Source organism: Barbus barbus (assembly GCF_936440315.1).
Source record: "Barbus barbus genome assembly, chromosome: 48".
NCBI classification, from domain to species: Eukaryota; Metazoa; Chordata; class Actinopteri; order Cypriniformes; family Cyprinidae; genus Barbus; species Barbus barbus.
In genome coordinates, this window is record NC_136726.1 from 21,758,278 (window position 1) to 21,784,885 (window position 26,608).

A 26,608-nucleotide genomic window follows, 5' to 3' on the forward strand; every position below is an offset into this window, starting at 1 on the left:
GGAGTGGAAGAGGACTCCAGTGGCAACCTGTGAAGCTCTGGTGAACTCCATGTCCAAGAGGGTTAAGGCAGTGCTGGAAAATAATGGTGGCCACACAAAATATTGATATTTTCACTTAAGGGTGTACTCACTTTTGTGACCAGTGGTTTAGACATTAATGGCTGTGTGTTGAGTTATTTTGAGGGGAAAGCAAATTTATACAAGCTGTACACTCACTACTTTACATTGTAGCAAAGTGTAATTTCTTCAGTGTTGTCACATGAAAAGATATAATAAAATATTTACAAAAATGTGAGGGGTGTACTCACTTCTGTATAGCACACATTCTGCGACTGGATAAATGCACTTCTTGTCAAGAGATAAAGTGACAGAAACAGCAGATGTGAGTGGGGTGGCAAACCTTAGCTCCGCCCCTGCATTAATTGCATTAAATATTTTAAACTGAAAAAATGAATCGCCTGTGTTAACTTCCTAATTTTGACAGCGCTTATATATATCTGTAAGGGATGATCAATGGCTAGCCATGCATTAAAGGATTTTAAATGCACGACGTAGAGGCAAAGAACCTCCCGATGCGAAATGGATGATTATTCCGCTTATTCCATGGTCATTTGCCAAGTTAAAACTAGTATTGCTCTTTGCAGTGCAATATTTGACTGATTGGGTGAAAATTAAAGTTATTTTCGTCAGTTACGGCATGTTAGCACTAGCATTCTGCCCGCTTCAAATCAGACACAGAGATTAAATAGTGTGGTAAGACCACATTTATATGAGGAATATAATGTAGCGATCTAGTATCTAGGCTATTTTATTAATAAAAAACGTGGGGAAGCGTTGACAACAAGTTTATGTGTTTGTGCAGTGCAATCTGCTATCTCTCTCTCTCTCTCTCTCTCTCTGTGTGCGAGTGATGTGTGTTGCTTAGTGTGCATCACTTAAAGCAGCGCATTAATATGGAACCGTGATTAAACTGACTTGGAACTACCTGTGCATTAAACGGTTTTACTGCATACCTGCCAGCCAATCGGAATCCAGTATTCAGACAGACCATGGAATAAATATGAATATATTACAGCATATACAAACATGTATGTATATCTTTATTTGTTTATTCTTTTTTGTTGAAGTGCTATAGTTTATCAGCTTTAGCAGTTTAATCGTAAAACTGCTGAAAAACTGTCTTGTGGTCTCATCCCCACTTTTCTTTTGTACATGTTTCCCACAGCTCACAGTCTGAGACTCACTCTGTCTCTTTGTCTCTCTCTCTTTCTTTCTCCGCTGAATTGCCATTACCTTGTTTTACGTTTTTTGTCAAATTGCCCTCGTCCCCTAATTGTCTTAATTAATGTGGTGCATTTTACATGGCTGCGCAGTTTTCCCATCTCGTGGTTGTTTTTTCGGTCGCATTCCTTTTTCAGTTTGTGGCAAACAGACAAAGAGGAGCTTGTTGGGGAAGTTCTCCATCTATGGCCCATGGCCGCTATTAGTTATGAGGGTCCGTGAGAAAGAGACTCTCACCAAAACCTGCTTTGGTCTGAAACATTGCTCTATGCAAGTATGTGGATCCAAATGCAACCACATCGCCACAAGAGGCACTATAGCAAACTTCAGCATAAATTCTTCTTCTACAGTTTTCTTTTTTTAGATAAAAAAAAATGTCATAAACATCTGAAAAGATTAGTTAAGGTTAGTTTAGCTGTTGGCATAAATGCATAAAAAATTTTCGGCACCTTAAATGTGTATTACTTTTATCACTAAAGCAACGCAAGAATGTGTGTTAAGTATGTTTAACAGTGCACTTGCAATGCATTGGCTAAGTATTCAGGGCATGCTTGGGTGAATCATCACTGTGAAAAAACTATTGTAATTTCAACGGCAAAATACTGTAAAAATGCTATTATCTGTTTAATGATAAGTTACCATAATAGAATGAAAAACGTAATGTAATTTTGCAGTAAATGTATTCTTATATTTATAATATAGTTCAGTCATGAAATTCTAGATGGCGCAGGCTGATGGGTTGTTAACATAACTGATGATATTCGGAGAGTTAAACGACTTGGCACAAGCTGATTGGTTCATGCTGCATATGCAGCCAATTAGCTTACTGCCTTGCATTTATATGGCTGGCTAGTATTCACTTGAGATTCCTGCAGCGCACTTTCATAGTTCTCTGAAGCTGTCCACCTTCCCCAGCTCCATGTATAGATCTGCTACGGGTTATTTTATATGCTATTTGTGCTGCAGCAGTATGTATTAAATACTCACAGCACTGTATCGCTGTATGCATTGGCAGTAGCAAGTTCCTGTACTTGCTTGCAGCAGCAGCAGCAATAATCTACAACTATAGCAATAATCAACACCAGCAGCAATTCAGCAGCAGTGTAGCAGATCTATTCCGCCAAGACCAAATATATTAACATTGTCATGTCCATCACCATGCTAAAATCTTCCGAGAGTTGTCATGATTGAAATACTGTTAAATGTAAAGTTTTTCAAAGTAAAAAAGAACAAGTCTAGTCTTAACTAGTCTAGTCTAGTCATGGGTCAAGATGGCGTCTTTGTGTCTGGCACGCCGTCTGCTGCTCTTTGTATTTATAATAATATATTTTATTTGTAACGCACTTTATATTTCAATGAAATTCCAAAGTGCTACAATATAAGAACACAGAAAAAAAGAAAATATCTATATATGTTTTTATCTACGTCTGTTTTTATCACTGGCTGTAAAATGGCGTTGGTGTATGATCGCCAAACACTTATGGACATACGAGTGGCTTTTGAAACAGCCAGGATTGACACTTGTGCGTTTTGTCCCTCTCCGCCGCCTACCTATTCCTACTTCCCTTCACATCAGTACTGGCATGTTACAGACTTGCCGTGGAAAAAGAAGCGTCAGAGAAAAAGAGGAAAGCTTGCTGGAGTTGTTTGAGATCCTCTGCTGGCTTGCTGTCTACCGGGCCTGGGATGATACGTGGATTTCATCTTCACTGGCATTCGCTGGACTCATTGTATCGATGGCTTCGACCTGTTGTCCCTGTTCCTGTTTCTCCGTGCTGCCTCCTTCCGCATGTTCGCCATGGTGGAGTAAACACTTCCAACCTTCGACTGATCACAATTCTATTTATGAAAAATTTCAGTCTGATTTAAAAGTCGGCCCTCTTAAAAGTTCTAAATGACGTCATGTTGATTACGGATTCTGGCCAGTTTACGGCTCTGGTTTTGTTAGACCTTAGCTCTGCCTTTGATCTGGTCAACCGTGATATTCTTATATCTCGTCTTGAGTCTTGAGGCATGTGCTGGTTTACGGGGCACAGTATTACAGTGGTTTAGGTCATATCTTACTAATATGAGATATGTCGTCAACATTGGGCATCATTCCTCCTCTGAGATGCATTTAAGATCTGGTGTACCTCAAGGATCGATTCTTGGTCCAGTATTGTTCTCACTTTATATGCTTCTTTTAGGGTTTACTTTTAACAAGCATGGGTTCTCTTTCCATCTGTATGTAGATGACACCCAAATTTACATGCCCTTAAAGCATGGTAATAAGCATGCCATTAAGCCCATTTTGGATTTCCTGGAGGAACTGAAACTTTGGCTTGGAACAAATTTTTTATGCCTCAATGAGAATAAAACGGAATTCATTATGTTTGGTCCCAATGATCAAAGTATACACGATTTCGATACTATATCTCTATACTATATCTCTGTCACCATACAGTACCACTTGTGTCAGAAACTTTGGAATAGTCTCCCCCTCACATCAGAACTGCCCTAACCTTGTCTGTTTTTAAATCCACTCTAAAGACCATTTTTTTCTCAATGGCATTTGATATCCCATGACAAATTGTCTCTGACCTTGGGAACACCACACATTTTTACAGCTTGTGTATAATCTGTGAATATTTAAGTATTATTTTGTTTTAAAAGTTTCTCTCTTTCTCTCTCTCTCTCTCTCTCTGTTGCTATTGTTTAATTTGCCTATTGTTTGTATAGTGTTGCAAAGCACTTTGGTCAACTCCAGTTATTTTTAAAACGTGCTATATAAATAAAATTGTATTGTATATTGTATTGTATTAACAATTTTTTTTTTAAACGTATTTTTAAAAAAAATGTTTAAACATTCCCGAAATTATTTGTGATATCTCACATTTGACACATTTGATGGGTTTTCACTGAAATAATAATTTCTTCTTGGTACATATTTAAATATTGCATTATGTAATGGAATATGCACTAATTTGCATACATTTCCGAAACATAAATCTGAACATTGGATAATAAAAAAAATAATAATAATTTTGATGACAAAATAGTTCAATATTTTTATAATGGGGATTTTTTATATCTCTTTTTATCACTTCATAAATCTGAAAATACTGTCGACAGACAGAAAAATATTCACCGTTTTTAGGAATAAAAAGTTGCATATAATCAGGCGAATGATAAATGGACAATTTCCTCTATAAAACCTTCAGAATATAAATATTAATAAAACTGTATATTTAGGTGTATGTAAATGCTGCTGAAGTGGAGAAGCAAACTCATTTTGAGAAAACAGCCTTTAAAGTTGTGTATTGCAATTGAAATCTATAAACGTAAACACCAGGTGAATGATATATGGACAAACCCCTCTATAAAAACCTTCAGAATATAAATATTAATAAAATTGAATAAAACTGCTTAGTTTGGTGTATGTAAGTGCTGCTGAAGTGGATAAAAAACTGTATTTTGATAAAACAGCCTTTAAAGATATGTATTGTGTATTTAAATCTACAGATGTAAATACATAGTACAATAAAATAAAGCCAAATCTCAAAATGAATAAAATATAAAAACATATATATGTATTGTTTTACTAAAAACTTAAGTTCAATCTGTAAAACTTAAAATATTTATTTAGCTTTATTTAAATTTTTCAAGTACAGCTACTGTTTTTATCTAAATTTCACCGATTTTGTTTTTTTTACTGATGCAGATGCACTTTGACTGCATCAGGCGGCGAAGCCTTTGTCCCGGTTTCTGTCAACACAAAGCCTAAAAGCAATCCGATTGTAAGAGAAAGCTAAACCTAAGGCATACCTGAAATGCAAGCTGCATAAAAACATTTCTCAAGCGATTGTGTGTGCATGCGAGAACGAGCGTGCGTGGCCCCTCCGCGGGGGAAAGTCTGCTAATATTGGCCCTAAACGCAGGTTATTATCCATCCAAACACGGGCCGGCTGGCGTCTTATCTCCTCAGCTGAGTGAGTCCAGTGCCGGCGCTCCAGCAGCTGACAGCTGGACCCTGCATCGCGCATCAGATAAACGCTAACTGATCGCAGAGCGCCCATTTCTGCATGCTAATGTCAGCTGTGGAAACTGGATTCCTCTCTGTAGCACAATGCTATCACGCTCCGCACCGCAGCGCCGGGGGCCGCTGGAGGTCCTCATGCTCTCCGGGCCTCTGAGACGGCCGGGGTCACGTTTCTCTATTGCACACTGCAGGCACTCTATCTCTATCCCATCAAGCACTGGGGCGCAGGAGCTGTCAGTGGGCCCCCGTGGCGAGCGCACTAAGTAGCGCCAGATAGAGTTACAGCAGTATGTCTGTCAAAACCCCTCCCCGCCAATTTGGCCTTGCTGTTTTGGGGCACTTTCACTCTTTAACTCATTTTAAGCAGGTGATTCAGTCATATTTCATTAGAGAAACAATTATAGCTCTGCTCATTCTGAACTTCATGAGGTGCATCCCAGGATGCTTTAAGAATTACTAAAGGAGAAGATTGTGTGATGAGCACTTGACGATGCTTTTCCATCACTCTCCATGTAGGTACAATTTATTGTGCTTTTTCAAAATTATTGTAAACAGTTGGGCAGAACTCTTTAGATCAAAAGGGAAACCAAAAATCTAGGGCAAGTCGTGGCCTAATGGTTAGAGAGTCGTAATCCAAAGGTTGAATCTCAGCTCCGGCAGGGATTGTAGGTGGGGGGAGTGAATGTAAAGCGCTCTCTCCTCCCTCAATACCATGACTTAAGTGCCCTTGAGCAAGGCATCGAACCCCCAACTGCTCCCCGGGCGCCGCAGCATAAATGGCTGCCCACTGCTCCGGGTGTGTGTTCACGGTGTGTGTGTGTGTGTTCACTGCTGTGTGTGTGTGTGTGTGTTCACTGCTGTGTGTGTGCACTTTGGATGAGTTAAATGCAGAGCACAAATTCCAAGTATGGGTCACCATACTTGGCCGTATGTTACGTCACTTTCATTTTCACTTTCAAAAATCAGTTTGTGTCCAAACTTTTCACGGTCAGAATACATAATAATATATTATATACAGTGTAGACATTTGTATATTGTTTCTATACTGATATGATTTGTTATTTAACTTTTACTCTGTCAAGTACCTGGAGAAGCTACCTTTAAATGTGCTTTATAATTATAATAATAATAATAATTATTATTATTTATATAACGTATTTTATAATACATCCATCACAATAATAATAATAATAATAATGTATTTATCTATTCATCTTTAATAATAACAATTATAATTATAATAATAATAATTTACTTTATACATGATTTGATTACTCATATATTTATTTATCTTAATAACTGTTATTTTATTATAAATCTATATTATTGTTTTATTAAAAGTAGTAGTAACGGTAGTATTTGTTAGTTTTTGTTTATTTATATTCATAATTGTTACAATTGTATGACTATTATTATGAGTAATAACATTTATTTATATTTATTTATTTAACTTATAATTTTATGATTATTTAATAACTAACAATAACAGTTTATTTATCATTTTATAATAATTATTATAATACATATTCTTATACTACTACTACTAATAATAATAATAATTATTATTATTATTATTATTATATATGTATGTCCTCCTTTGTGGATGGGGGGATATAAGTGTAAGAGAAAGAAGGAAAGACTATGGTGTGTGTGTGTGTGTGTGTGTGTGTCAGGTAGCTGAATCATTTGCTTGTTCTGTGTTTTTGGAATTGGACATTTTGAAACATTTGATTGAATTTATTTGAATTAATTAGATTTTTTTTTGTTTTTTTTTGTAAATTGTGTGAACATATTAATTTTTTTTTTTTTTTACAAATACTTGCAAATACTTACAAATTATATATATTAAAATGTATGAGTTGGAGCAGATAGTGAAGTAAAAGCATCGACGTGTGCTGAATACATGTTCCTCTTTCAATATTGTTTAAAAATAGTATGACATTAAAGATTAAAATTAGTCATTTATTTTTGTAAAGTCTGAGTTTCACAGGAATTTACTTTTTTCTCTCGCTTCCTCGTGTTAGTAGAGTGATACTTATCATACTGGTTTTGAATGTATTTAAACCAGTTTGACCATTTATGAAGAGAATCTGACTTTCAGTTTAGCGCAGCGGGTTTGTGCAAATTTCCTTGTTGCTTTAAACACACTCAAGCAAAAATAGAATATACAAAGAAACTCATCATTACAGCCGTTACTTGAGATCTTATGTTCTGTGTGCTTTTAATTACAGTTAATGAGGCCGTTGCTCATCACAAATGAATCTCCACCTCAACTTTGTCACTGATCCAGCCGGTTATTTTTATTGTTCTTCCCAAAGACTGAACAACAATCCAACGGCATCACATACCTGTCACATGCTATGATTAACGGCCGTTTGATTTGTCTGTTGAAAATAGAGGAATGTTTTCAAACCGGCCTGGCAACCGCATAGCAACACCTTGACAACCACAAAAGTTTAGTTTCTTTTTAAACACTACTTGAAGTTGCCATCGGATTGGTTGAATTATACAGGATTTCCGGGAGACGTGTGTGTCGCGTTCTTTTAACGTTCCGCCTGGAAACAAAGATGCCGATGTGCCAAACCCCTTCACGAAAGAAGAAAGCCGTCGTGTTTACAGCTGTGACGACAGGATCAAATAAACGCTGGATTTTCAAAAGTATGTGAAATATTTAAAATTTGCGGCATAGAATCTTTAAAATACGTCCGAGTTTTACACACCGGTCTGTTATTATGGTGACATTTTATAGAGACATCAGTAGTATTGATAATGCTGGCCTTCAATCATAAAAAAGATGCCATTAAAGAAATATTAAAAAAAAATCTGTCTTTATGTTGTTTGTACATTGTACATTTGAAGATTGAATGCGAAATTATTGCAATATAAAAGTATATTTAAAAACTTTAGTGTTAAGTAGTGCTGTCAAACGATTAATCGTGATTTATCGCATCCAAAATAATAAGTTAATAATAAGTTTAAAATAAGTTTTTGTTTTCATAATATATGTGTGTTCTGTGTATATATATTATGTATAAATACACACACATACAGTATATATTTTGAAAATATTTACATGTATTTACGTCTATATTTATATTCATATAATTTATATTATAAATATATATATATTATATTAACATAACCTATTTAATATACATGCATGTATGTGTGTGTGTATTTATATATACATAATAAATATACACAGCACACATACATATATTATGAAAACAAAAACTTTTATTTTGGATGCGATTAATCGCGATTAATCGTTTGACAGCACTAGTGTTAAGTGGAATCGTGATTAATTTTAGAAAAACGTGCGATTAATTAGTTAATTTTTTTAATCGATTGACAGCATTAATAAAAACAAAAACTATTTAATATAATCGTTATCCGTGAAGATGCACTTCTCTCTAAAGGCACGTCTAACAAGGAGATGGCGAATCCTTACTATTTCACCCGGACACATTCATGGTAATGACTTTTGCTGGGGCTTTTTCTTTATTGTGTGTATTTGAAGGCAGAACTCTTCAGCTGTGCTGACGGCTCGCTGCTGCTGCGGGACACTAAACACCGTCGAGCCGCTCTTGACAGTCGCGGCAGCATGGACTCATGTTATTTCCACCAGCGCAGCAATTTTTTTCATCAATAATTGATGGATGTCTAAAACATAAAGATAAGGAGAAGCCTAAAACAGGCCCGAGGACCGGCCATGTCTGAACTATGACGTGAATATTGGCCTGAAGCCCGGCCCTAGGGACATAAAAAAGTCAGAGCCCGAATTTTTATTAAATTTAAAAAATAAAATAAAATTTGGGTTAAAAGTGTGTTGTAACGCAAGCGTTAATGAACATGTACCGAGTAAAATATTACTGAAGATTGATTAGTAATGCCTTGCACTACTGCGTTACAGCAAAAAGTAATCCGTTACTGTAATGCATTACTTTTGTAACGCGTTACTCCCAACACTGCTAACGTCAACAGGCCCTCGCTCTCCCTCCTGCTCTCCCTCCTCGAAGATTTGGCCTTTGCTACCGTTTAATTTGACAAAACCATCTCCGAGTTCATCCACGAACTAGGGGTGTGCGATATCAACAATGATATCGCTATATTTTTTTTTGTGATAATGATAATTAAGTGATATTTTGCTGAGTGTGTCATGCTGATACATTAATTGATTTAGGCCTGTCATTGATAAATAAATGACACTAAAACTGCCAGTAGGTGGCATCAAGTGATCTTAATGAGTTATTCGTTGAATCATTAATTTGAATGATTTGTTCAAAAACAGATTTATTCAGGAATTAAACACTGCAGTGCTGCTCTGGGATGCACAAATGTCCCGCTTTGGCTTTGTTTGGATCTATTTTCAATGGCGAAACAGAAAGAAAAAACAGACAATATTGTCTAAAATGAAACTTACTCAATATTAACAGAAGGTGGCAACAAGTGTCTGTCTTAATGAGTAATTTGTTTAATTATTCATTCAAAATATTTGTTCAAAACAGCTGATTCATTTAGAAACGGAACTGTCTTTAAGAATGGATCATTGAATCATTGACTCAAATTATTTATTCAAAAACATTCTGATGGCAGTGTTGCTCTGTGATGCACAAATGTTCTGCTACGGATTTGTTTGGATGTATTTTCATTGGCGAAATAAAAAAAAACTCAATACTTTTTTTCTAAAATTTAACATTCTCATTGTTTACTTGTTTGTTGAACTGTTGTATAAAATAAATACAACATTTGCGATCTTGCTATCGCGCCGATATTCGGGAAAACGGCACTCTTGCTTGTGTGATATTACATAAATAATACAGAGATTTTGTTTTGCTTTCATAACTTGAATTATATGGATTTCATCACGCAGTGAATGTAAAACGTATTATTGGTTGTTTTTTGCAATGTGAGTGACCTTCTCCATTAGGTCAGCTCACACATTTTTGTTAAAGCAACAATTACTTTATTAATCGTAGACAATAAATATCGCACACCTCTACCATGAACATGAGAAAACTCCCTCGGAAACCCAAAGGCCGTTTTGTGGCACGGGAAGCAGCGAGGCACGTGCCTCTGGAGGCAGCTGTTGCTTTTGGACGCTCTCCGTGTCGGAGCCTGGCCGGGGCGGGATCGATGGATCTGGAGCCGGCGGGAATGGTGCTGCTGTTTTCCTGGTGAAGGTTTGCACAGCTGTGGGAAGCGATCCCTCCCTGGTGTGCCTGGCGGTCTCATCGGCCCTCAGAATCCAGCTCCAAACATCACAGAAGAAAAGCGAGTCGTTGCCACCGTCCGTCCGTCCCGATGCCCTGAGAAAACAGACTTGAAAGCCTGGCCTTCTGACGGGCCGTATGTATTTCGTTCAGCTCATAGAGATGTTATTTATGTCTCTCTGAAGCGGGTGGAGGGTCTGCGCAGCTCCTGTTGTAGCGCTGGCCTCCTCTGCAGCACATGTGCAGGTTTTCTCTCAGAGAGGCAGCTGGGGACGGTCTGGCTTCGTGTTGTTTGCCAAACTGAGGACTAACCAGCCATCAGCAGACATCCATCATGCTGTTTGTACAAATCCCCTCTGGTTTACGATATTCCCAAACTGGAGTTTGCACTCTTTCTGAGGAAAACGTGAGTGCAAAACTCATTGCCAACGTGACACAGTGGGTGGTAGTTAGAGCATTATGTGGTTAAGTTTAAGTCTGAGTTTTAAAGTGTTAAGTTAAAATTTGAATTTTATTTCATTTTTAATTATTATTATTTTATTTTTAATGATTAATTTATTATTATTATTATTATTATTAAATAATTATTTGTAAATATTTATAAATAAATAGAATAAATATTAAATTTTATTTTATAATTATTTTAATTATTAATTAAATTATTAATAATTATTATGTTAGTTCATTTTTAGTTCATTTTAAATCATTAAAATAATTTAGAATAATTTAATAATTATTATCAATTATTTTTTGATTATTTTAAATTATTAGTTTTATATAAATATTTATAAATACATGGAATATTTACTTTAAAATATTATTATATTTTTGTTTTAGTTAGTTAGTCCAGCAGGTTGTCTGATAGCAATCACATATGCACTATGCACTTGTATTGTAGTTGTACTGTGTATTGTAGACTATAAAAGGTCTAAAAAAAATTTTTTCTAAATCAAATTCTGTTATGAACTATGGTATTGTTATATTCTATGTTAAATACTATGGTATATTATATTCTAGATTAAACTTAAAATTACACTTTAAATCACACTTAAATTTAATTTAGTCATTAGTGCATTTCTGAACTGTACTGACTTGTAAAACTATGCAATGCAACTAAATAAAACTTGAATTTGAATAGTAATAATTTTAATTATATGTATTTAAATGATAGCATACTAAATTATATATTTTTTAATAATAAATATATTTTAATTTAAACTATTTAAAATATAATTTATCATATTTATTTATTTATTTAAATAATTTAGATTGTAATGTTAGATATTATTATGATATATATTAATATATATAGCATAAACAGACACACTCTATATATATGGTACTATTTAACGTTTCCAGGCTGTTTTGAATGCACTATAAACTGGTTTGCTCTGTGCTCTGGTTTTCGTGCTTCCAAACGATGCAGCATCTGTGAAACGGATTATCAGTGTGTGAAACCAATGGGAAGTGGGCAACTCTCACTCTCTCTCTTCTTTCTCTTCTTTTCGAGCTCGTTATTGTCTGCCAGCGCTCACCAGATGTGCAAGTCTACTTTATTTTGCCGTGTAAGATGCATACTTAGCATTTTGCAAGCGGCACTGATGACTTTGCAAGCTGTGAACGCCTGGAAAAAGGAAAGTGGTTCTGTCTATGGGTTCCCCAGGTGTGTGGGTCCTCAGGGAAACGTGGAGCGCGTTGGACTCATACAGGCAGACTTGTATGATTTCAGCAGACTTCATCTCAAATGTTCTCGTCATTTGTCTTTATAGAGTTATTCTGACACTATTCTTAGCCAGACTTCTGACTTACGGCGTAAATCCTGGTCCACATTGCAGCTTATTATGAAGGGCATACTAAGCTGTTGATAGCAAAGTCAGACTTTGACGTGGCTCCAGTCTGCCCTGAAGCTCTTTAATTAAACCCCTGATGTTAAATGCTCGTGAAAAACCCCACATGAAAAAACACACTCATAAACTCAATATTCATATATTTACTTCACACAGACCAGGTGCTGCATGCACACATAATAACAAAACAACACTGTTTTCTGCTTCTGTTCATTTCATATAGGAACATGACAGTGAAGAGCGGGAAACGGAAGTGTGTCTCTTAAAGGAGTAGATCGTCTAAAATAAAATAAAAAACTGTCATAAATAAAAGAGCACTTAAAAGAGTTATAATTTTGACATTAATTTCCCTTTTCCATGTATTTATGAATGGAGCAGCACATGTAGTCATGTAAACTACTTTTATGGTACTTCATAATGTTTTTTGTTTAAAAAAATATAGATTTAAGACTGAAACATGCTCTTGTTTATCATATAAAACAGCACCTGAAATTGTCACAATTTAGACGTTAATGTCCATTTTCAAGTTTTTCCCCATGTATTTATGAGTGAACTATCACCAATAATCATATATGAACTACTTATATGATACCTTTATGATACTTTAGTTTTTGTTTAAAATACCGCATTTATGAAACATGTTCATGTTTATCATTTAAAACAGTCTTCACCTAAATAAATCAATAGAACAGCACCTATAACAGTCATCATTTTGATGTCCATTTTCCAGGTTATTTCCTTATATTTATGATTGGACTATCACCTATAATCATATTAAATATGATACTTTCATGCTATGTTATGATGATTTTTATTTAAAACGTTAATATTTAATCGTTTAAAACAGTCATGTATTTATAACTGGACTACCACCTACATTCTACTTTTATGATACTTTTATGGTGATTTTTATCATATGGATTTAAAGATAAATGAAATGTTTTTCATTTTTAATGAACTATCCCTTTAAGATAAATCTGTTAGTGCACTACCTGTATGAAACGGAGTGCTTGTTAATTCTGGAAGCTCTTTTTATGCTTGTTTTTTTTACCAGGCTTGCCCGGGCTGGTTTGAGTGATTCTAGCTTGTACCGTCCAAGTGTTTCAAATAAAAGACATGTGGCAATTATGCGTGTTAATCCATCATAAGACATTTGATAATGATACATTCATGTAGCTTAATACACTTGCGCCTTGATATTAAATAGTAAGCATCATTGGCAAGGAAATTCATCTGTAGATATGCCACTATAAATATATACACTATAAGGCTCTGTTTGTTTTTGTGTTTGGATTGCGATCTCTCTGGGCTCATAGTTGTTCTTCCATATGTTTGCTTGTCTCCATGTGATGCTGTTGGATGTATTTACACAACTCCCTTCTGTTTGACTTCTATTCTCAGACCGGAATAAATGTCCATTTTTAGGCACTTCTTGTTTAGACTCTTGAGTATCCTTTTTTGACATTCCAGGATCTCAACTTAAGATGTGGGGTTAAACAGGCAATTATTTTTCCAATTATTCCATTTGATTAAATTACATTTCTTTGCTTTTTATCTATTCCACTCCAATTGAGTCCATTCTATATTTTGCACAATTGTATCTGTTATATTTATTTCCATTCCATTTCGTTATATCTTATTTATTCCAAGCTATAGGTACGGTGGCCGAGAGAGCTCAACGCGCTGCAAAAACAAAAAACACCTGCATATTAAGAAAACAACTTCCTCAATTTTACAACGCACGCGCTGCAAATGCTCACAACACAACCAAATAAAGAAACGCACGGCAAATACAAAAAACGCCTGAAAATTAAGAAAACAACTTAGTCAATTTGACAACACATGCGCTGCAAATGCTCACAACACAAACAAATAAAGAAACACACTGCAAATACTCACAAAACAACTAAACAAAGAAACGCGCTGCAAATAAAATTCTTTATTTGGTTGTGTTGAGAGCATTTGCAGTGCGTGCATTGTCAAATTGATGAAGATGTTTTCTTGATTTGCTGGTGCTGGTGCTTTTTCTATTTGCATGTGTTTTCTGAAGTTGCAGCGCATTGAGCTCTCTCGGCCACCGTATATAGGAGTTTTACTTGTGTAAAAAAAAAAAAAAAAAGACACAACTGTGCTGTAATTGGATGGAATGGTGCCACCCAGATTTGTGGTTCTTATTGAGTATTGAGTTTTGATTGGGTGAAAAATCACTGCTGTGCTGTGATTGGACGGAATGTTGCCACACAGGTTTGTGGTTCTTATTGAGTATTGATTGGGTGAAAAAGCACTGCTGTGCTTGGACGGAATGTTGCCACACAGATTTGTGGTTCTTATTGAGTGTTGCGTTTTGATTGGGTGAAAAAGCACTGCTGTGCTGTGATTGGACAGAGCGTTGTCACACAGACTTGGCTGTTTTGAAACCCCACAAAAGAGAACTTTGTTTGCACAATAAACCTCAGGAGACATTAGACCAGGGGTGGGCAAACTTTTTGACTCAAGGGCCACATCAAGATTTCCACATTAAATGAGGGGCCGCATAATATGTTTATGAAAAATTAAGCTTTGATTTTTATTTTTTTATTTATTTTAAATTTAATTCTAAATTGAAATTGCAGCACATTTCAGATGAAAAAAGTGCAATTTATAATCCAGAAAAACAGTACTATATCCATTTTCATAAAAATGTGTGTGGAAAACAGAAGAAAGCATATCTTTGCAAGATAAAATGACAAATTATTTCCATGTTTTCCCCACAAAATTACAGCACCCGTGAGCAGGAGGATAACAGGATAACGCTGGCATTTGTTCTGATACTGGAAAGTCTGCAGAGCATTTTAAGCATTTTTAAAACAGTTCCAATACAGGGCATTTTTCAAAACAAAAGAACACTTTCACATTTTTAAAACAATTAACTTTACAATTGTGCCAGTTTTGTAGTGTATATAGCTGTTTTGACTTTTTATTTTGTAAAAGTTGATACATAATGAATAAGAAATGCTCACTATATCTAAGTTACCAAGCAAATAATGAGACTCTTTGTACAGACATTTTTTATTTCCACTGAAGGTCATGATGCCCTTTGGATCATCTCTAATCATACTGAAGAATGGGTTAAGTTCATGTCTACATCATAAATAATAAAAATTGTTGTTTTAAATGAGAAAATAATGCATTTTTTAAGCATTTTTTACCAGAGTGTCTCGGCATGTCGCTGTCACGATGGATGCCACAAGCAACGGGCAGGCAGTCTCAGGGCTTTGGACAGGGCCTCAAATGCTTTGACACATCAACTGCCTCGAGTTGCTGGCAGTGCTCCTAGCCTTGCAGCAGTTCGGCCTCTGCTGCTTGGCTAGCACGTGTGGTCCACATGGACAAAACTGCGGCTGTCTCATACATAAACTGGTAGGGTTGTCTACGATCACGCCACATGTCACAACTCTCCTCCTCTGGAGTCGCTGTGTGCCATCCACATCCTGGAGGAGCTCAATCGTGCAGCCGATGAACTCTCACGACAGCTCACATTCCCCGGAGAATGGCGACTCCATCCCGAGACGATCCGGCTGTTCTGGAGTCGATTCGGGGAAGCTCAGGTAAACCTGGTTGCCTCCCACGAGTCCTCCCATGGCCAGTTGTATGACTCCCTGACCGAGGCCCCCTCGGTATGGACAAGTTTGCGCTTCTCCCAGTGAGCCTTCTCACACAGACACTGTGCAAGGTCAGCAAGGACGAGGAACAGGTCCTGCCGGTTGCGCTGTTGGCCCACCCAGACTTGGTTTTCGGAACTCATGCTCCTCGTGACAGCCCCTTCTGGCGCATCCCTGTGAGGAAGGACCTCCTTTCTCAGGGGCCCGGCACCATGTGGCACCCACGTCCAGATCATGGAACCTCCATATGTGGTTCCTGGATGAGACGTTGCAGACTTGAGTGTTTTGTCCACCAGCGGTGGAAGACACTTTCACTCAGGCCAGAGCCCTCTCTACGAGGCTAGCTCTTGCCTTAGAGTTGAGTCTGTTCGCGATCTGATGTTCTTCTCGCTGAGAAGACCCCTGAAGATGCACGACTGGAGTAGTGCTTTCTTTCCTGCAGGAAAGGTTGGTGCGTAGGCTGTCAACCTCCATCTTGAAAGCATATGTGGTCCCTGGGAAAGCACGATTTCATCGTCAGGTTCCTGTGGGGTGCCAGAAGGTTAAATCCTCCTAGGCCACCCCTGGTGCCCTCCTGGGATCTCTCTATCGTCCTGCTTGGACTTCAGAGGGGTCCCTTTGAGCTGCTCGTTTCAGTCGAGCTGAAGTTCCTGTCTGCTAGGATGGTGCTCCTGACCGCGCTCACTTCCATCAAGAGGGTCGGGGACCTTTAAGCATTTTGGTGAGCGAAGAGTGCCTTGTGCTCGGGCCGGACTACTCTCACGTTGTCCCGAGACCCTGGCCTGGATACGTGCCCAAGGTTCCCACCACGCCCTTCCGCGATCAGGTGGTGAACCTGCAAGCACTGCCCTTGGAGGAGGTAGGCCCAGCCTTGGCATTGCTGTGTCCCATAAAAGCGCTGTGCATTTATGTGGACCGCACCTGGAGCGTTAGAAGCTCTGAGCAGCTCCTTGTCTGCTACGGAGGTCAGCAGAAAGGGAAGGCTGTCTCCAAGCAGAGGTTGGCCCACTGGATAGTGGATGCCATCGCCTTGGCGTACCAATCCCAAGGCAAGCCGTTCCTGCTCCAGTAGAGTTCCCCGGATGGCAAACCCTGGTGGAGTTCCTCCAGCACCCTCGGCAGTCAGACTGGGTGGAACAGTCTGACGCCAGGCCCATTATTGGTGTTAGCTTGCCCGGGTGTCCGGTCAGCCCCTGTACTGGGCTAGGTGTCCATATGGCTTGATTCCCTACGGGTAATCCCATATGTGTATTCTTCCATGGTAAGGTTTCCCTCTCAGTAAACCCATATCTTCCTTTTGACAGAACATTCTGTTTGACTCAGCTGGCAGCTCTCCTCCCTATTCCTAGGTAGGACCTGCCTCAGAGTCCCATTCCGTATGTAGTACTGCCCCAGGCCTGGATCACTCCATATCAGTGTCTCCACGTTACCTCCCTTCGGGCAGGATGTGTCCTCCATAACCCCCTTCTCCGGAAGCTGTCAAGCTGTAACAACAAATAGGAAAGACTCGAAGCAATTTTTCATTGAAGATCGAAATCCCTTCTGATTTCCGTGGGGAAAGGAACAGCGGCTTGGCTATCTCCAGCAGTGATGTACTCACCTCTGGTCCCTGCAGGTACCAAGGTCAGCGAATTTGCGCTGGGGCAATGGGAAAGTTACGACCTTTGCATGGCACTTGTCTGTCACGCGCTTGCTTGTCAACATTTGCAATGCCATAAGGTTGTGACGGGGTTCAGCTTGTGGCGCTTTCCATGGACCCCTAATGTCGTCACAACATAACTCATAGTGACCGACAGATAGGGAACTTCTCGGTTTATACCCGTATGCACGGGGAGTGGCTCAGGTATGCAAAATCCACTAGCCAATATTCATTGGCGTTTTCTCTTAAAGTCAAAGATGATTGGGGCTCCCAAGTGAATCCCCTAATGTCGTCACAACATAACGTCTCCGTTCCCTCCATCAGGGAACGAGGGTTACATACGTAACCGAGACTTTCTTTTGAACTGTCTGTTTATCAAAGAATCCTGAAAAGAAAAATGTATCAAGGTTTTCACAGAAATATGAAGCAGCACAACAGTTTTTTTTTTAAACATTGATAATAATATGCTAATCAGTATATTAGAATGATTTCTGAAGGATCATGTGACACTGAAGACTGGAGTAATGATGCTTAAAATTCAGCTTTGATCACATGAATAAATTATATTTTAAAAAATATTACAATAGAAAACAGTTCTTTTAAATTGTAATAATATTTCACAATATTACTGTTTTTACTGTATTTTTGATCAAATAAATGCAGCCTTGTTGAGCATAAGAGACATTAAAAAACTCTTACTCACCCAAACCTGTCTACAGTAGTGTATAACTGTATTTCTGCTGTTTCTGTGTCATATTTATTTTATCATTTATTTTTCCACCAAGGTTTGTGCATTCAAAACAGTCAGAATTTAGCAGCTAATGACCATTTTCCTGATATTTTCCAGGTATTTATATCTAGACCATCTTAATTGACCAAACCCTACCCACACGAACAAGATCTTCATTTTGTGTCTTGTTATTTTATTCTCGATTATGAGATTCCAGCTCGCTCTGGGACGTCACGTCCGGCATACGCCCGTCCCTGAGACCCACCGGAGCGACTCGCTCTTCCACAGCCATCCAAAATAGAAACCTCTGAATTCTCCCTTGAAAGCGTTACCTGTATTTATTTCCTTGTGACTCTATTTCTGTCGCACTGAGTCAACAGGCACCGGTGCTAAAAGAGGCCTGTGATTTGCCCCTGACTGTGTTCTTTCAGAGCTGAAGGGGAGGGAAGGTTAGACAGGCGCTGCTCGTTTACCCACAATCTAAAAATACCAGGCTGGGCCGACAGAGCGACAGTCCCTGGATTGGAAATGAACAAAGAGGGATAGAAGACAGGAGTGTAATGTTGAGCAGGAAGGCTTTGTTTGTAGGTTTAATGTCACCTGTGTCGCCCTGTCAGTGCGCTCGCTGAGAGAAACGTGACAGAGGTCATGTTGAAGTTTACAATCTTTTAAACTGCCTTTGTTACTTTATTAACTTCCGTAATGTAATGTATTTCCGAATAAAACCAAATATTCAGTAGGACTCAAGTACAGAATCTGCCCACTTGTGCATTATTATGAATCAATTATCTGTAAATTATTACAGTACCATAAAAACATTATCATATACACACTGCTGTTCAGATGATGATCCATTTTATTTTCCACGATTCTTTGGTGAGCAGAAAGTTCAAAAGAGCAGCATTTATTTTAACTAGAAATCTTTGGCAACATTATACATTTCTTTTCTGTCACTTTTGATTAATTCAATGCATCTTTGCTGGATAAACATACTAATTTCTTAAAAAATAAAAATACTGATCCCAACTGGGTTACAGTTATTGCCAGAATGATGTCCAATTTTTTGCATGTATATTAATAATAATTTTCTTAAATATAAAAAACGTTAACATATTTTATTTAAGCTTGTTGCCAAGACAGCATTTCTCATGTTCAATCTATTTAAGTAAAATAACTCAAATTTAAAGTAAAATAAATAGAAAATATTGACAAATAATAAAAAATAACAAAACACTACAAAATGACTAAAATGTTAACTTGATTAAATTGAAATTAAATTCAAAATATTAACAAAAACAATTAATTTATAGATGAATTTGTTCGCTGTTTATGAACTCGTGTGAATGGCCTCAATGCAGTTCATTGAGAAAAGCTGACAGGAAGGCGTCAGGATGTAAATAAATAAGAAGAAAGGATGAACCCGTGGGAGAAAGCAACTCTGAAATGTGAAACTCTATCACCTCTGGTCACGTTTCATTCATCTGTATTCTGTTCTCATGCCACACTATCCATGCTTACAGTAAGAACACGTATGGCGGCTCATCTTCATCTTTTCCCATGACATATTTAAATAATCCGCTCCCGGAGTGACATCATTTCCCATCATCTGAGCTGACAGAGGCTAGGTCTGTTTTCAGGTGGAGGGATCACAGAGTGAAGTACAGTGTTTCTCTGGAAGCTGATCGGGAATGAATGCAAACGCAGCATTCAGGGGATTGTTTGTGATCTAAAGATGAAATAGTTTCATGTTTCTGACGGTTATAGGCAGGGAAATTCCACACATTCAAAGGAAGGTGACATCAACCACAGGAATCTGAATTCCAGCTTTGTAACTTGTACATCACCATAGGATCATACAGACCGGTTTACCATTATCCTTCATGGGTTCATTCATGTCGTACGGCCTGTTTGGGTCGGTTTTTTATGCACTAACTTCCCATTCTTTTCTGCTCACCAAGGCTGCATTGATCCAAAATACAGTAAAAACAGTAATATTGTGAAATATTATAATTTAATTTATTTCAAATTAAGCCCATTTCTGACACAGAATTAAAAAAAATAAAGGTAAATGCGAATTTTCAAAAAATTCTAATTTATGATTTTGACTTTTTTTTGCAAGAACTCAGAATTATGAGAAATAAACTCCGATTTGTGAGATAAAAACTCACAATTGTTAGAAAAATTCAGGATTTTAAGATAAAAAGCCATAATTACCTTTTCTATTACGTGACAGAGACGGAAAAATAAAAAAATGAATTGTGAGCTGTAAAAAGAAAAAAAAAATCTGAATTTTGAAATATAAACTCAGAATTCTGAGAAAAAAAGTAGAAATTTGAAATATAAACTCAGTTCTGAGGGGGAAAAAAGTCAGAATTTTGAAATATAAACGTAGAATTCTGAGAATTCGTTTTTTAGAATTTTTAAATTTTTAAATATAAACATATTTTTGTGGAAACGGAGATACATTTAATTTTTCTGGATTCTTTGATGAACAGAAAGGTCAAAAGAATAGCATTTACTTGAAATAGAAATTGTTTGCAACATTATAAATGTCTCTCTACTAAGTATTAATTTATTTAAAAAATTTTAATATACAACTTTAAATGATAAAGTTTTGAGTCAGTATTTATTCAAATGAACATTAAGATGAATAAATGCTATTGTTAGCTCATGTTAGCTACTCCGTTTGACATCTTGAGAAATGATCGGCTGAGGTTCACGATGTTCATGACTGGAATGCTGAAATACCGCATTCATACGGCGTTTGATTTTCCGTTCACGTGATGACGGGCACCTTCTCACATGTGGCTCGATTTCTGCCAGCCGTTTCTCAGCTGTCAAACACCTGCACAAACAGGGCCTTACAGTAATTCAGTTTCCTTTTGCTCTGTCTGGGTCTTTTAGTTGTTAACTTACAGTAAATGAGTCGGACTGTGGTTTCAGGGCACTGCATTTTAGGATCATCACTGCTGCCGTGGACGTTTCGGAGGTGCTGTTAGCTCTTTGTTGGACAGTTGTGGTAATTAGAGAGTGTTGCTTTAATGAGGACTTCACAGAAGGTTTAATTGAGTAGCTGGGCGGGTGGAGGGCGGAGTCGAGTGTGTGGGTGTGGTTTAACAGCTGTCACTCCATAAAGAAACAAGTGTTCAGTCAACAAGCCCCCACAGGCACAAAATACTGCATCTGTCCCCACACACTCATGTTTATGTGACACTTGTGCCCGTGTGTGTGTGTGTGTGTGTGTGAGTGTGTGTGAGAGAGAGAGAGAGAGAGAGAGAGATGAGGGAAGGAAAATGCCTTTTTTGGCTTTTAGTGAATGAATCAATCTCACAAAGCTTCACAAATCAGTACTTCACAAGAAGTAAGAAAGTTATATTTTGAAGACAATTTTTTATATTTTTTATATTTTATTTAATATATATATATATATATATATATATATATATATAAATATAAGAGTAAAAACAGATAACTCTATTTTTAACAATTTGCATAAATAATTTTTCATTGTGCACTCCAATTAATCTCAAACTACAATTGGGTTGTTTTGATTAAGTAAAAATAACTTTAAAAAAATTCAGTTAACACAATAAAACACAATAAAAACATGATCACATAATAAAAAACATGATTTTTGATAAAAATGGGATTATGTTTTTTTCAAATAAACTCTTCATATATATGTGTTTGTATGTATGTGTATATGTATATATATATATATATATATATATATATATATATATATATATTATTTTTAGTAAGAGGTTTTGCAATGTAATATTTTTATCATGCCTGTTTGCAGATTTGCCCCCAAATTATGATAACACTATATATACTTTCAAATTAAATATATAAATATACATCATGTTCATGTAAAAAAAAATTATGTTATATAATACATTTTAATGCATTTTTAATTTGTATTATATTATCACATTTATATTTTATATTAAGCATATAAAATATTTTATATTTTAGAAGAGAATTTTTTATGTTGATATGGTATATATATTGATTTAAACGGTATTAAAATAAATTTCCAAAATATTACAAATATTTATATACAAATTTCTATTTTATTAATTATTGAGAATTGATATGCTTTATTGTCATAGCATTACTGTTCCTAGACAGTTTTCTAATTTTCTAATTTCAAATTTAACAGTTTTCTAATTTTCTTCACGCAAAATGCAATTGTTTTTAATTGTTTGATGAAATGTAATAGATAGTAATATATGATAGACAGATAGTAATTCATTTTACATTTATTATCATTTTTGTACAGTAATGAGAATTAGATTTTTTGAGAATTATTGGGGAAAATGTGCTTAATTGTCATGAAAAAAAAAATTGTACTGTTCCTAAAACAGGATTTTTATTTTTACAAAATAGTTACATACAACGAAATGTAATTTCATTAACAATATTCATTTTCATAAACAATAAGTTACCCAGCTTTCCAGTTGAAAGCTCATATATGCACAATAGTGAGCAGATCTGGCTTCATCTTTATCTAGCCATGTGGACTCATTTCAGAGGTGACTGTGTAAATAAAGCAGTGTTTCAGAGGCCAGAAACACACACACACACACACCTTCGCCCCATACTGAGTGTATGAAAGGGGGTCTGTGACCACGCCTGCCCTCGGCCTCCATCAGGGACTATTAAAGAGAGACGCTCAGCTGTCTGTCTGCGCAAATGTTTAAAGGGCCAACTGGCCCCATGTTTACTGGCCCCTTTAAAAAGAATCTAAGATCCTTTCAGATGACGTTAATCAACTACAAACCCAAATTAATCTAAAGACTGAAATATGTCAGAGAAGGAAGATTTACTGATGAATATTTTATACCAGGAGAAACATCTCTGTTTTGTTGCCATCGAAAATCTTTTTGTGGGACGGAGCTTGTGGAGAAACGTTCAGCCAAATGTGACCGAGAATCAGGCCAAGCTCAATTTACTCTCGTCATTTTGAACCATTTTTATTGCAGGTCACCGCTATAAAACTTAAACTGAATATATTCTGCCTGATATAAGCACCTTATTTTTAATGCATTTTTAGGTTCAGTTTGCGGTTAAATATATTCCAGCATTTATTGTGCCTTTTAATGACTTTGTGTTTTTCTTTTATGACTATTGGTGCTTAAATCATAATGAAATACAAATTAGTTGTTTTTAATGGAACGGTTCATCCACAATTAATTTCATAGTCGCCCTCATGTCATTCCAAATCTGCAATGTAAAAAATTATTTTCCAATTTGTAAGTGAAACAAAGCTTATTGAAGTTCCTTTTACAATGAAATACTGCTTCATTCTTTCTACTTCAACATTTTGATGTTTCTTTATAATTATTTGTGAAATTTATTAGCAATTTACTTGTAACGCTGTATGACCGTCTTGAATCCGTGAAACACAAAAAAAGATATTTTGCAGAATGTTCATGCTGCGCTTTTCCATTTGAAGTAAATGGCGATCAATGGCTAAATTATTAATAAATAAATAACACAAAAGGATGATAACCACAATCTATAGGAGTCTGTACTATGATTTTTGAAAATACAAAAAAAGTCAAAAATGTAACATTTAAAAAATTCTTAAATTTAAAAAAAAAATTTATTCAAAAGTCGTTATTTACAGAAAATCACAGCAAACATTGATTCTTGTGTTGATTCTTGTCACATTTGCATTCAAATGTGATGCAATTTTAAATTTGCCAATATAGAACTATATATAACCCCAAAGCTTTGTGCTGCATGACTAGCTTTGTCTTGGAATGACTATTTAAATTTTTTAGGTGAACTCTTTCTTTAACAACTGATCTGTATTTTGTAGGTCATGAAGTTGCTCTTCTGTCCTCCCGTCTGTTTGTTTTCACTCTGTCTGTCCTCTGTTGGAATGATAACAGTGTCCACGTGAAGCCGGGTGTGTGGTGTACGGTGGAGCGAGCGGACCTGAGCTGTCCTGCGAGTGTGTGAATGAGAGGCGTTTGTTCTGCTGGAGATTGTCACTCCTCATGAGTGAAATGGAGAAACAAAAGCAGCTTTGAGAGATTAGGCTGTGCCGTGGCCCCCTGGAACGCTTCGGGCCGTCGTGTAGCGGCACGTGGCAAAGACCTTGATACTTATCATGTGTGTCAGGTGCTGCTGTGCTGATACACTTCCTGCTCTAGTAAACAGGCCTCCCTCCTTTCTTCTTTTTTTTTTTATTCTTTGACCTTCTTTCGTTCAGGGACGAGGCCAAAAACTTGTGAAGTTTGCCACATTTATTAGTGGGGGGTGTCATGGTGCCCTGATTCTTTCTTTTTTTTTTTCTTTCTATAAATTGAATGTTGAGCTAAACAAGTTAAACAAGGGTTTATAGGCCTTATGGATTCAGAGGTAAATAGATCTATCTATCTATCTATCTATCTATCCATCCATCCATCCATCCATCCAAAATGCATGGCACAGGTGCACTTAGGGCATCTCCGAATACACTTTTGCTATTTTAACGAGGGGAAAAACGGTCTGTGCTCCTAGCACATGGTCTAAAAGGGTTGTCCCTATTCTCTTAATGAGTAATGGGTGTGTTTTTGGCCATAACGTGCAATAAACCAATCAGAGTCTCATCTCCCATTCCCTTTAAGAGCCAGATGCGCTCGTGCCATGGCGGATTCGCTATTTAAATGATGCACAGACTGAACGCATCTCCAGAGAGCAAACGGATCTGCTCATGTGTGAGCAAATATAGGCTAATTCTGATACACCTAATGACTATCCATTATGACATGTATGACATTTTTATATTTATGTAGCCTACACAATAATATTCTTTTACACAGTAATCCTTTAATTTTTTATATTTGGCCCTGTGTGCAATAATCAAAGTGAACGCACGTTGTGGACTCGCCCAGAGGCGCATTTTCTACTAACACGCTCTTTAAATAACAAAAAAATATTGCGCCATTGACATAGACTTTAGACCAGGTTTTAGTTGGTCTATGGCGCAGTCTATTTTCAGTTCCTCAAAATAGCAACGCGCCAACAATGCGCCTGAACACACCTCTTTTTTAGACCAGCACACCCATGAGCGCACAAATGGGTGCAAATGCATTTGCTGTTTAAACAACGTGGCGCAGGAAGGGAAACAGCGTCGGGCTGAAACTAGCAAAAACACTTGCGCCGGGTGTATAATAGGGCCAATAGTCTGTCTTTGAAAATGACATTTAAATTAATTTCTCTAAATTTTTTATATTTTAACATCTACTTTCATTCAAATTCAAATTTGAATCCTTTCATATTCAGGAATTGAATTTTTTTAACAGAATTCGTAATTCTCAACTCTGAATGATGCACAACCCTGCTGGCCATTACATGTGTGGCTTGTTTTAAGCTATTCATTATATTGTTTTGAAAAAACACATGAATATGAGTCCAGTGACTTGTAGCTCAAAGAACAGATGAAGTGAATGCACGCTGGGGTGTTTAGTGATGTCAGGTGTGTAGTCTGGGGTCCCTGCATGTGTTTGGGACAGCTGTCCTCGTATCACATGTCTTCACACACCACAGCCCTCCATACAGGCAGAAAAACATGTTTATATCTGCCCAGCCGTCGCGTGTCACACTCTTGAGCTCAGAGTTACACACTTTCAGCGCTGAAAATACTTCATCTGAACAAACTTGTAACTCTAAGCAGTAAAGTTCAGTGTGTGCATCGTCCTGGAGTCTGTCAGTGTGGTGGAGATTTTGCTTTATAAAAATCTAAAAACGAGAGTGTAGTTGAGCACACGATTGATTCTGCACACATTTATCATCCGTCCAGAACAGGTTGAGGTGTGTTGATCTGACTCGTGTGAAGTGCTGAATGTGAGTTTTAGTGACCTGAGCGAGTGCACAGAAACGCCCTTTAGCCAAGATGAATGAGTCTGTTTAAGCTTGGCAGATACAGTATGTTCTTTGTGTTTGAAAAAAGAAAAAAAACACAGAAATACTGTAGAGAGAGAGAGAGAGAGAGAGAGAGAGAGAGAGAGAGAGTAATGCTGTAGGATGGTTGAAGGCAGAGAAAGAAGTGAAAAAAGATAAATGAAACAAGTAAAGCACAGGGATTTGGTTGAATCAACAATGAAAGTGGGTAGAAAGAAAGAAAGAAAGAAAGAAAGAAAGAAAGAAAGAAAGAAAGAAAGAAAGAAAGAAAGAAAGAAAGAAAGAAAGAAAGAAAGAAAGAAAGAAAGAAAAAGAAAGAACAAAAATGAACAAACAAATT

General features: G+C 36.8%; 2 protein-coding genes across 2 annotated transcripts in view; one reads left to right on the forward strand and one right to left on the reverse strand.

Moving 5' to 3' along the window:
• kcnq1.2 (potassium voltage-gated channel, KQT-like subfamily, member 1.2) overlaps positions 1–26,608 on the forward strand; it is a gene marked incomplete at its 5' end in the record, with an annotated part of 176,228 nt that overhangs the window by 142,225 nt on the left and 7,395 nt on the right. The gene's annotated exons all lie outside the window — the stretch shown is intronic.
• Positions 20,656–26,608, reverse strand: part of avpr1aa (arginine vasopressin receptor 1Aa) — a 552,460-nt gene continuing 546,507 nt past the window's right edge. The window contains exon 6 of the transcript XR_013783962.1: positions 20,656–20,765. The gene's annotated coding sequence lies outside the window, so the exon portion shown is untranslated. The remainder of the gene's footprint in view (positions 20,766–26,608) is intronic.